Source organism: Oncorhynchus gorbuscha, linkage group LG07 (assembly GCF_021184085.1).
Source record: "Oncorhynchus gorbuscha isolate QuinsamMale2020 ecotype Even-year linkage group LG07, OgorEven_v1.0, whole genome shotgun sequence".
NCBI classification, from domain to species: domain Eukaryota; kingdom Metazoa; phylum Chordata; class Actinopteri; order Salmoniformes; family Salmonidae; genus Oncorhynchus; species Oncorhynchus gorbuscha.
The window spans coordinates 41,247,122-41,257,556 of NC_060179.1; positions in this window are offsets into that span (position 1 = coordinate 41,247,122).

Consider the following 10,435-nt stretch of genomic DNA (forward strand, 5'->3'; position numbering starts at 1 on the left):
GGCCTACCAGAGAGGCCTACCGTAAAAAAAATAATGGAGAAAAACGCATCCCATAACATTTTAACATGGAAATTGTCATGTTTGTCATTTATTATCATGTCTTGTCCCTGTGCTCCCCATTCTATTCGTTTCCCTCTGCTGGTCTTATTAGGTTCTTTCCCTCTTTCTATCCCTCTCTCTCCCCCTCCCTCTCTCACTCTCTCGCTCTCTCTTCTCTCTATCGTTCCGTTCCTGCTCCCAGCTGTTCCTATTCCCCTAATCATCATTTAGTCTTCCCACACCTGTTCCCGATCCTTTCCCCTGATTGGAGTCCCTATTTATTCCTTTGTGTTCCGTTCCTGTCCTGTCGGTTCCTTGTTTAGTATTCACCGTGCTGTGATTGTGTTTCGCCCTGTCCTGTCGTGTTTTTTTGCCTTCATCAGATGCTGCGTGTGAGCAGGTGTCTCTGTCAACTACGGCCTGCGCCTACCCGAAGCGACCTACAGTCTGTGGCCGCTTCTCTTGTTATTCCCCTCTACAGACTAGAGGATTTCTGTTATTCCCTGTTTGGACTTGAATAAACTCTGTTTCTGTTAAGTCGCTTTTGGGTCCTCTATCACCTGCATGACAGAAGGAACCGACCAAGGAATGGACCCAGCGACTTCAGACGCTCGTTACACTGCCGTCAAGATCCAAGGAGCTATGCTCGGCAGACACGAGCAGGAATTGTCTGCTGCTCGCCATGCCGTGGAGAACCTGGCCGCTCAGGTTTCCGACCTCTCTGGACAGTTCCAGAGTCTACGTCTCGTGCCACCTGTTACTTCCTGGCCTGCCGAGCCTCCAGAACCTAGGGTTAATAACCCACCTTGCTACTCCGGGCAGCCCACTGAGTGCCGCTCCTTTCTCACGCAGTGTGAGATTGTGTTCTCTCTCCAACCCAACACATACTCTAGAGAGAGAGCTCGGGTTGCTTACGTCATTTCACTCCTTACTGGCCGGGCTCGAGAATGGGGCACAGCTATCTGGGAGGCAAGGGCTGATTGCTCTAACAAGTTCCAGAACTTTAAAGAGGAGATGATTCGGGTTTTTGACCGTTCAGTTTTTGGTAGGGAGGCTTCTAGGGCCCTGGCTTCCTTATGCCAAGGTGAACGGTCCATAACGGATTATTCTATTGAGTTTCGCACTCTTGCTGCCTCTAGTGAGTGGAACGAGCCGGCGCTGCTCGCTCGTTTTCTGGAGGGACTCCACGCAGTGGTTAAGGATGAGATTCTCTCCCGGGAGGTTCCTTCAGATGTGGACTCTTTGATTGCTCTCGCCATCCGCATAGAACGACGGGTAGATCTTCGTCACCGGGCTCGTGGAAGAGAGCTCGCATCAACGGTGTTTCCCTGCTCCGCATCGCAACCATCTCCCTCCTCTGGCTTTGAGACTGAGCCCATGCAGCTGGGAGGGATTCGCATCTCGACTAAGGAGAGGGAACGGAGGATCACCAACCGCCTGTGCCTCTATTGCGGAGTTGCTGGACATTTTGTTAATTCATGTCCAGTAAGAGGCCAGAGCCCATCAGTAAGCGGAGGGCTACTGGTGAGCGCTACTACTCAGGTCTCTTCATCTAGATCTTGTACTACTATGTCGGTCCATCTACGCTGGACCGGTTCGGGTGCTACATGCAGTGCCTTGATTGACTCTGGGGCTGAGGGTTGTTTCATGGACGAAGCATGGGTTCGGAAACATAACATTCCTTTCAGACCGTTAGACAAGCCTACGCCCATGTTTGCCTTAGATGGTAGTCATCTTCCCAGTATCAAATTTGAGACACTACCTTTAACTCTCACAGTATCTGGTAACCACAGTGAGACTATTTCTTTTTTGATTTTCCGTTCACCGTTTACACCTGTTGTTTTGGGTCATCCCTGGCTAGTATGTCATAATCCTTCTATTAATTGGTCTAGTAATTCTATCCTATCCTGGAACGTTTCTTGTCATGTGAAGTGTTTAATGTCTGCCATCCCTCCCGTTTCTTCTGTCCCTACTTCTCAGGAGGAACCTGGCGATTTGACAGGAGTGCCGGAGGAATATCATGATCTGCGCACGGTCTTCAGTCGGTCCCGAGCCAACTCCCTTCCTCCTCACCGGTCGTATGATTGTAGTATTGATCTCCTTCCGGGGACCACTCCTCCTCGAGGTAGACTATACTCTCTGTCGGCTCCCGAACGTAAGGCTCTCGAGGATTATTTGTCTGTGTCTCTTGACGCCGGTACCATAGTGCCTTCTTCTTCTCCGGCCGGGGCGGGGTTCTTTTTTGTTAAGAAGAAGGACGGTACTCTGCGCCCCTGCGTGGATTATCGAGGGCTGAATGACATAACGGTTAAGAATCGTTATCCGCTTCCCCTTATGTCATCAGCCTTCGAGATTCTGCAGGGAGCCAGGTGCTTTACTAAGTTGGACCTTCGTAACGCTTACCATCTCGTGCGCATCAGAGAGGGGGACGAGTGGAAAACGGCGTTTAACACTCCGTTAGGGCATTTTGAGTACCGGGTTCTGCCGTTCGGTCTCGCCAATGCGCCAGCTGTTTTTCAGGCATTAGTTAATGATGTTCTGAGAGACATGCTGAACATCTTTGTTTTTGTCTATCTTGACGATATCCTGATTTTTTCTCCGTCACTCGAGATTCATGTTCAGCACGTTCGACGTGTTCTACAGCGCCTTTTAGAGAATTGTCTCTACGTTAAGGCTGAGAAGTGCTCTTTTCATGTCTCCTCCGTTACTTTTCTCGGTTCCGTTATTTCCGCTGAAGGCATTCAGATGGATTCCGCTAAGGTCCAAGCTGTCAGTGATTGGCCCGTTCCAAGGTCACGTGTCGAGTTGCAGCGCTTTTTAGGTTTCGCTAATTTCTATCGGCGTTTCATTCGTAATTTCGGTCAAGTTGCTGCCCCTCTCACAGCTCTTACTTCTGTCAAGACGTGTTTTAAGTGGTCCGGTTCCGCCCAGGGAGCTTTTGATCTTCTAAAAGAACGTTTTACGTCCGCTCCTATCCTCGTTACTCCTGACGTCACTAGACAATTCATTGTCGAGGTTGACGCTTCAGAGGTAGGCGTGGGAGCCATTCTATCCCAGCGCTTCCAGTCTGACGATAAGGTTCATCCTTGCGCTTATTTTTCTCATCGCCTGTCGCCATCTGAGCGCAACTATGATGTGGGTAACCGTGAACTGCTCGCCATCCGCTTAGCCCTAGGCGAATGGCGACAGTGGTTGGAGGGGGCGACCGTTCCTTTGTCGTTTGGACAGACCATAAGAACCTTGAGTACATCCGTTCTGCCAAACGACTTAATGCCCGTCAAGCTCGTTGGGCGTTGTTTTTCGCTCGTTTCGAGTTTGTGATTTCTTACCGTCCGGGTAGCAAGAACACCAAGCCTGATGCCTTATCCCGTCTGTTTAGTTCTTCTGTGGCTTCTACTGATCCCGAGGGGATTCTTCCTTATGGGCGTGTTGTCGGGTTAACAGTCTGGGGAATTGAAAGACAGGTTAAGCAAGCACTCACGCACACTGCGTCGCCGCGCGCTTGTCCTAGTAACCTCCTTTTCGTTCCTGTTTCCACTCGTCTGGCTGTTCTTCAGTGGGCTCACTCTGCCAAGTTAGCTGGTCATCCCGGTGTTCGAGGCACTCTTGCGTCTATTCGCCAGCGCTTTTGGTGGCCGACTCAGGAGCGTGACACGCGCCGTTTCGTGGCTGCTTGTTCGGACTGCGCGCAGACTAAGTCGGGTAACTCTCCTCCTGCCGGTCGTCTCAGACCGCTCCCATTCCTTCTCGACCATGGTCTCACATCGCCTTAGACTTCATTACCGGTCTGCCTTTGTCTGCGGGGAAGACTGTGATTCTTACGGTTGTCGATAGGTTCTCTAAGGCGGCACATTTCATTCCCCTCGCTAAACTTCCTTCCGCTAAGGAGACGGCACAAATCATTATTGAGAATGTATTCAGAATTCATGGCCTCCCGTTAGACGCCGTTTCAGACAGAGGCCCGCAATTCACGTCACAGTTTTGGAGGGAGTTCTGTCGTTTGATTGGTGCGTCCGTCAGTCTCTCTTCCGGGTTTCATCCCCAGTCTAACGGTCAAGCAGAGAGGGCCAATCAGACGATTGGTCGCATACTACGCAGTCTTTCTTTCAGAAACCCTGCGTCTTGGGCAGAACAGCTCCCCTGGGCAGAATACGCTCACAATTCGCTTCCTTCGTCTGCTACCGGGTTATCTCCGTTTCAGAGTAGTCTGGGTTACCAGCCTCCTCTGTTCTCATCCCAGCTTGCCGAGTCCAGCGTTCCCTCCGCTCAAGCGTTTGTCCAACGTTGTGAGCGCACCTGGAGGAGGGTGAGGTCTGCACTTTGCCGTTACAGGGCACAGACGGTGAGAGCCGCCAATAAACGCAGGATTAAGAGTCCAAGGTATTGTTGCGGCCAGAGAGTGTGGCTTTCCACTCGCAACCTTCCTCTTACGACAGCTTCTCGTAAATTGACTCCGCGGTTCATTGGTCCGTTCCGTGTCTCCCAGGTCGTCAATCCTGTCGCTGTGCGACTGCTTCTTCCGCGACATCTTCGTCGCGTCCATCCTGTCTTCCATGTCTCCTGTGTTAAGCCCTTTCTTCGCACCCCCGTTCGTCTTCCCTCCCCCTCCCGTCCTTGTCGAGAGCGCACCTATTTACAAGGTACATAAGATCATGGACATGCGTTCTCGGGGACGGGGTCACCAATACTTAGTGGATTGGGAGGGTTACGGTCCTGAGGAGAGGAGTTGGGTTCCGTCTCGGGACGTGCTGGACCGTTCACTCATCGATGATTTCCTCCGTTGCCGCCAGGATTCCTCCTCGAGTGCGCCAGGAGGCGCTCGGTGAGTGGGGGGTACTGTCATGTTTGTCATTTATTATCATGTCTTGTCCCTGTGCTCCCCATTCTATTCGTTTCCCTCTGCTGGTCTTATTAGGTTCTTTCCCTCTTTCTATCCCTCTCTCTCCCCCTCCCTCTCTCACTCTCTCGCTCTCTCTTCTCTCTATCGTTCCGTTCCTGCTCCCAGCTGTTCCTATTCCCCTAATCATCATTTAGTCTTCCCACACCTGTTCCCGATCCTTTCCCCTGATTGGAGTCCCTATTTATTCCTTTGTGTTCCGTTCCTGTCCTGTCGGTTCCTTGTTTAGTATTCACCGTGCTGTGATTGTGTTTCGCCCTGTCCTGTCGTGTTTTTTTGCCTTCATCAGATGCTGCGTGTGAGCAGGTGTCTCTGTCAACTACGGCCTGCGCCTACCCGAAGCGACCTACAGTCTGTGGCCGCTTCTCTTGTTATTCCCCTCTACAGACTAGAGGATTTCTGTTATTCCCTGTTTGGACTTGAATAAACTCTGTTTCTGTTAAGTCGCTTTTGGGTCCTCTATCACCTGCATGACAGAAATAGCTGTTCTATCATTCAGCCTACAGCAGCAGCCAATAAGTGGTGTTCGTTCCATGTTTTTTATGCTATTTTATGCTAATTATGCTATGCTCTGCCTATTGGCTACATAGCTTATTCAATACTGTCTCAAAATACTGTAGCTAAAGACAGTACAGTTCAAAGGGAATGGCACAGATCCATATATGGCAATGGGTATTTGCATATAGACCTACTACAACTCTGATTTCCACTGGGATTCTCTGCCTCTAACCCTATTACAGGGGCTGAGTCACTGGCTTACTGGGGCTCTCTCATGCCGTCCCTGGAGGGGGTGCGTCACCTGAGTGGGTTGATTCACTGATGTGGTCATCCTGTCTGGGTTGGCGCCCCCCCTTTGGGTTGTGCCGTGGCGGAGATCTTTGTGGCCTATACTCAGCCTTGTCTCAGGATGGTAAGTTGGTGGTTGAAGATATCCCTCTAGTGGGGTGGGGGCTGTGCTTTGGCAAAGTGGGTTGGGTTATATCCTTCCTGTTTGGCCCTGTCCGGAGGTGTCCTCAGATGGGGCCACAGTGTCTCCTGACCCCTCCTGTCTCAGCCTCCAGTATTTATGCTGCAGTAGTTTATGTGTCGGGGGGCTAGGGTCAGTTTGTTATATCTGGAGTACTTCTCCTGTCCTATTCGGTATCCTGTGTGTGTGCATTCTCTAATTCTCTCCTCTCTTTCTTTCTCTCTCTCGGAGGACCTGAGCCCTAGGACCATGCCCCAGGACTACCTGACATGATGACTCCTTGCTGTCCCCAGTCCACCTGACCATGCTGCTGCTCCAGTTTCAACTGTTCTGCCTTATTATTATTCGACCATGCTGGTCATTTATGAACATTACAACATCTTGGCCATGTTCTGTTATAATCTCCACCCGGCACAGCCAGAAGAGGACTGGCCACCCCACATAGCCTGGTTCCTCTCTAGGTTTCTTCCTAAGTTTTGGCCTTTCTAGGGAGTTTTTCCTAGCCACTGTGCTTCTACACCTGCATTGCTTGCTGTTTGGGGTTTTAGGCTGGGTTTCTGTACAGCACTTTGAGATATCAGCTGATGTACGAAGGGCTATATAAATACATTTGATTTGATTTGATTTGATTGGGTATGGTGCACTGGTCTGTGTAGAATAGGGGCCTGAGTCGTTTCTATCATTGCAATAGAATCCTACTCCAATGCGCTCTGCCTACCAAGAACATGTCTTGCACAGTTAGTTTTACATACTAAATCTTGCATATTTGGTTTTGTTTCGGTATATTTGTAACGGTGTTCGTCTGTTGAAAGAAGAGAGTCGGACCGAAATGCAGCGTGTTGGTTACTCATGACTTTAAAGAATGAAAAAACGCGGTACATGAAATAACTGAAACTAAATACAAAAACAACAGAACGGAACGTGAAACTAATTACAGCCTATCTGGTGACTACAACATAGAGACAGGTACATTCACCCAAGAAATACAAAGCGAAACTCAGGCTGCCTAAATACGGTTCCCAATCAGAGACAACGATAAGCACCTGACTCTAATTGAGAATCGCCTCAGGCAGCCAAGCCTAACAACACCCCTAATCAGCCGCGATCCCAAATAATACAAACCCCAATACGAAACACAACATATAAACCCATGTCACACCCTGGCCTACCCAAACATATAACAAAAACACAAAATACAATGACCAAGGCGTGACAATATTACTTTAAAAGTGGCTAATATTGTGTTGGCTCGATCACATTTGCCACAGTAGAGCGACACTTTGATAGTGTTAATAACTAAAGGAGAAACTGTAGAAAGTTGAGTTCGATCTTGTGCTTCTCTTTAGGGGCTCCTATTTCTTCTGCTGGGCAGTCCGAGGTGAGCTGCATGCTCTGGATAAGAGCGTCTGCTAAATGACTTAAATGTAAATGTAAATGTAGAAGGAACATTGGTTGAGGGTTTGGTTAAGGGTAGTGTTAAGACATTGGCAATTTTAGCATGTAAATCTTGGTGGGGCCAACTCTTAGATATATGCCAGCAAAGCCACTACACAACACAACACTAAAAAGTACATTTGTCACTATAAAGGTGACAAACGGTGCCCACAAACTGTTAGGGCCTACATAAGTCCTAACAGCAGTCCTAAACAGCAGTCCCAACACCTTACCACTGTTACACCTGGCTATCAGCAGACCCTTGTCTGGCAGTGAAACAATTCATTCAGCCCCATTTACTACCTTTAAAAAAAAAACATACATGACCGATCAAAAGTTTTAGAACACCTACTCATTCAAGGGTTTTTCTTTATTTTTACTATTTTCTACATTGCAGAATAATAGTGAAGACATCAAAACTATGAAATAACACATATGGAATCATGTAGAAACCAAAAAAGGTTTAAACAAATCAAAATATATTTCATATTTGAGATTCTTAATTCAAAAGGCCCTTGCACATCTGAGCAATCTTTTTTGCAGGTGTATGGTAACAGTTGAACAAATATGAAAAAATGAAACCTCACACTTCTCCGATGAAGGCCGTGAGGCCGATACGTAAGTTTATTAAAGATCAGTGATACTATCAAGAGCAATGTGAGGTTTCCTTTTTCCTTCATATTTGAGATTCTTCAAATAGCCACCCTTTGCCTTGATGACAACTTTGCAGACTCTTGGCATGATATGGCTGACTTGCTTAAACAAATGTGACAATTCAGATGTACAAACTATGGAATAAGGGGACAACGAGCGGATGAGAGGCAATCTGTCATTTTGATTAAGACATTAATGAGCGATCTAGGATGGACGTACAGTATATGTGGACACCTATAAGTACCTAGGTGTCTGGCTAGACTGCAAACTCTCCTTCCAGACTCACATCAAACATCTCCAATCGAAAATCAAATCAAGAGTCGGCTTTCTATTCCGCAACAAAGCCTCATTCACTCACGCCGCCAAGCTTACCCTAGTAAAACTGACTATCCTACCGATCCTCGACTTCGGCGATGACATCTACAAAATGACTTCCAACACTCTACTCAGCAAACTGGATGCAGTCTATCACAGTGCCATCTGTTTTGTCACTAAAGCACCTTATACCACCCACCACTGCGACTTGTATGCTCTAGTCGGCTGGCCCTCACTACATATTCGTCGCCAGACCCACTGGCTCCAGGTCATCTACAAGTCCATGCTAGGTAAAGCTCCGCCTTATCTCAGTTCACTGGTCATGATGGCAACACCCATCCGTAGCACGCGCTCCAGCAGGTGTATCTCACTGATCATCCCTAAAGCAAACACCTCATTTGGCCGCCTTTCGTTCCAGTACTCTGCTGCCTGTGACTGGAACGAACTGCAAAAATTGCTGAAGTTGGAGACTTTTATCTCCCTCACCAACTTCAAACATCAGCTATCCGAGCAGCTAACCGATCGCTGCAGCTGTACATAGTCTATTGGTAAATAGCCCACCCATTTTCACCTACCTCATCCCCATACTGTTTTTATACTGTTTTTTATTTATTTACTTTTCTGCTCTTTTGCACACCAATATCTCTACCTGTACATGACCATCTGATCATTTATCACTCCAGTGTTAATCTGCAAAATTGTATTATTCGCCTACCTCCTCATGCCTTTTGCACACATTGTATATAGACTGCCCATTTTTCTACTGTGTTATTGACTTGTTAATTGTTTACTCCATGTGTAACTCTGTGTTGTCTGTTCACACTGCTATGCTTTATTTTGGCCAGGTCGCAGTTGCAAATGAGAACTTGTTCTCAACTAGCCTACCTGGTTAAATAAAGGTGAAATAAAATCAAATAAAAAATTCAATGTAACTATTAGTTCAGCACTTTTGAAATGTAACAGCGCCAGAATTCAGAACATGGGATATTCTTACATTACATTACATCTTACATTCTCCCTGTACACAAAGTCAGAACCGTAGAATAAATAAAGGGTATAAGCAGACAATGAAAGCTCTCACAATATTTGATGATGACATTTCAGGCTATAGGCTACATGTGCACCACCAAGTCAGAACAGTAGGTTAAATTATGAGGGGAAAAGGGACCAAATTATTAAGGTGAGCCACATGTGCTACTAACAGCTTACTATATAATAAACACTTTGTATTACTTTCTTAGATACAGTATACATACACCCTGGTATATTACTTACTTTATGTAGCAGCATACAATACATTTTTTCGACTCACCTTGTTGTGCTGTGCTCACTTGAACAGGAAGGTGGCATGGCGGTCCTTCGTGGACAAATTTTGTCATCAAACTTTGTCATCAAAGTCTGTAATTCTCTGGATTTATGGTACTTTCAAGACAACTGAGAATTCTGAAATAATAAAGGTAGAATCATGACATTAGTGATCTTCAGGCCCAAGTCTCCCTGTAGATTTTGCTGTGATGTAGTGTTCCCGTGAGTGACAGAACCCTGAACTAATCACAGTGCAACTAGAGAACATTACCAACCCCAACACTTCGTATTTTCCGGTGGCTGCCCCACCACCGCAGAAAGCACTGAGCTAGGCTGAAACACCTGCATTTTGGAGCTGCCTTACTCAAGAAAGCAAAAAAAGAGACCATGTTTTTATGCTATATATATATATATATATACATTTTGTTTGCCTGTTTTGCATGTTATTTGGGCATTAATACGTGCCACATATCAGTCTGCAAACAATGTAAAAATAAATAAATAATTGAGTTATTAAAGTTGCATAAAAACATGGTCTCTTTATTTTTATTTATTACTTTTTTTTCGCTAAACAGGTGGGGCTCAAAACAGGTCCCATCTGCCCTGAATGGCAGGTCGCCACTGGGTGAAGGTAAGGGTCAGTTTTGGTAGGCTAGTCAGTTTAAGCATCAGCTGTTTCCTTATAGTCCATGGTGCACATTTGGAAGGAACCACACACTGTACATGGGCGAAATACAACTGACAAAAAACTGAAAGATCTTTTTTTTTTTTTACACATAATTATGACAAAACGTTGGCTTAATACTAAATGTATCTTTTTTTAT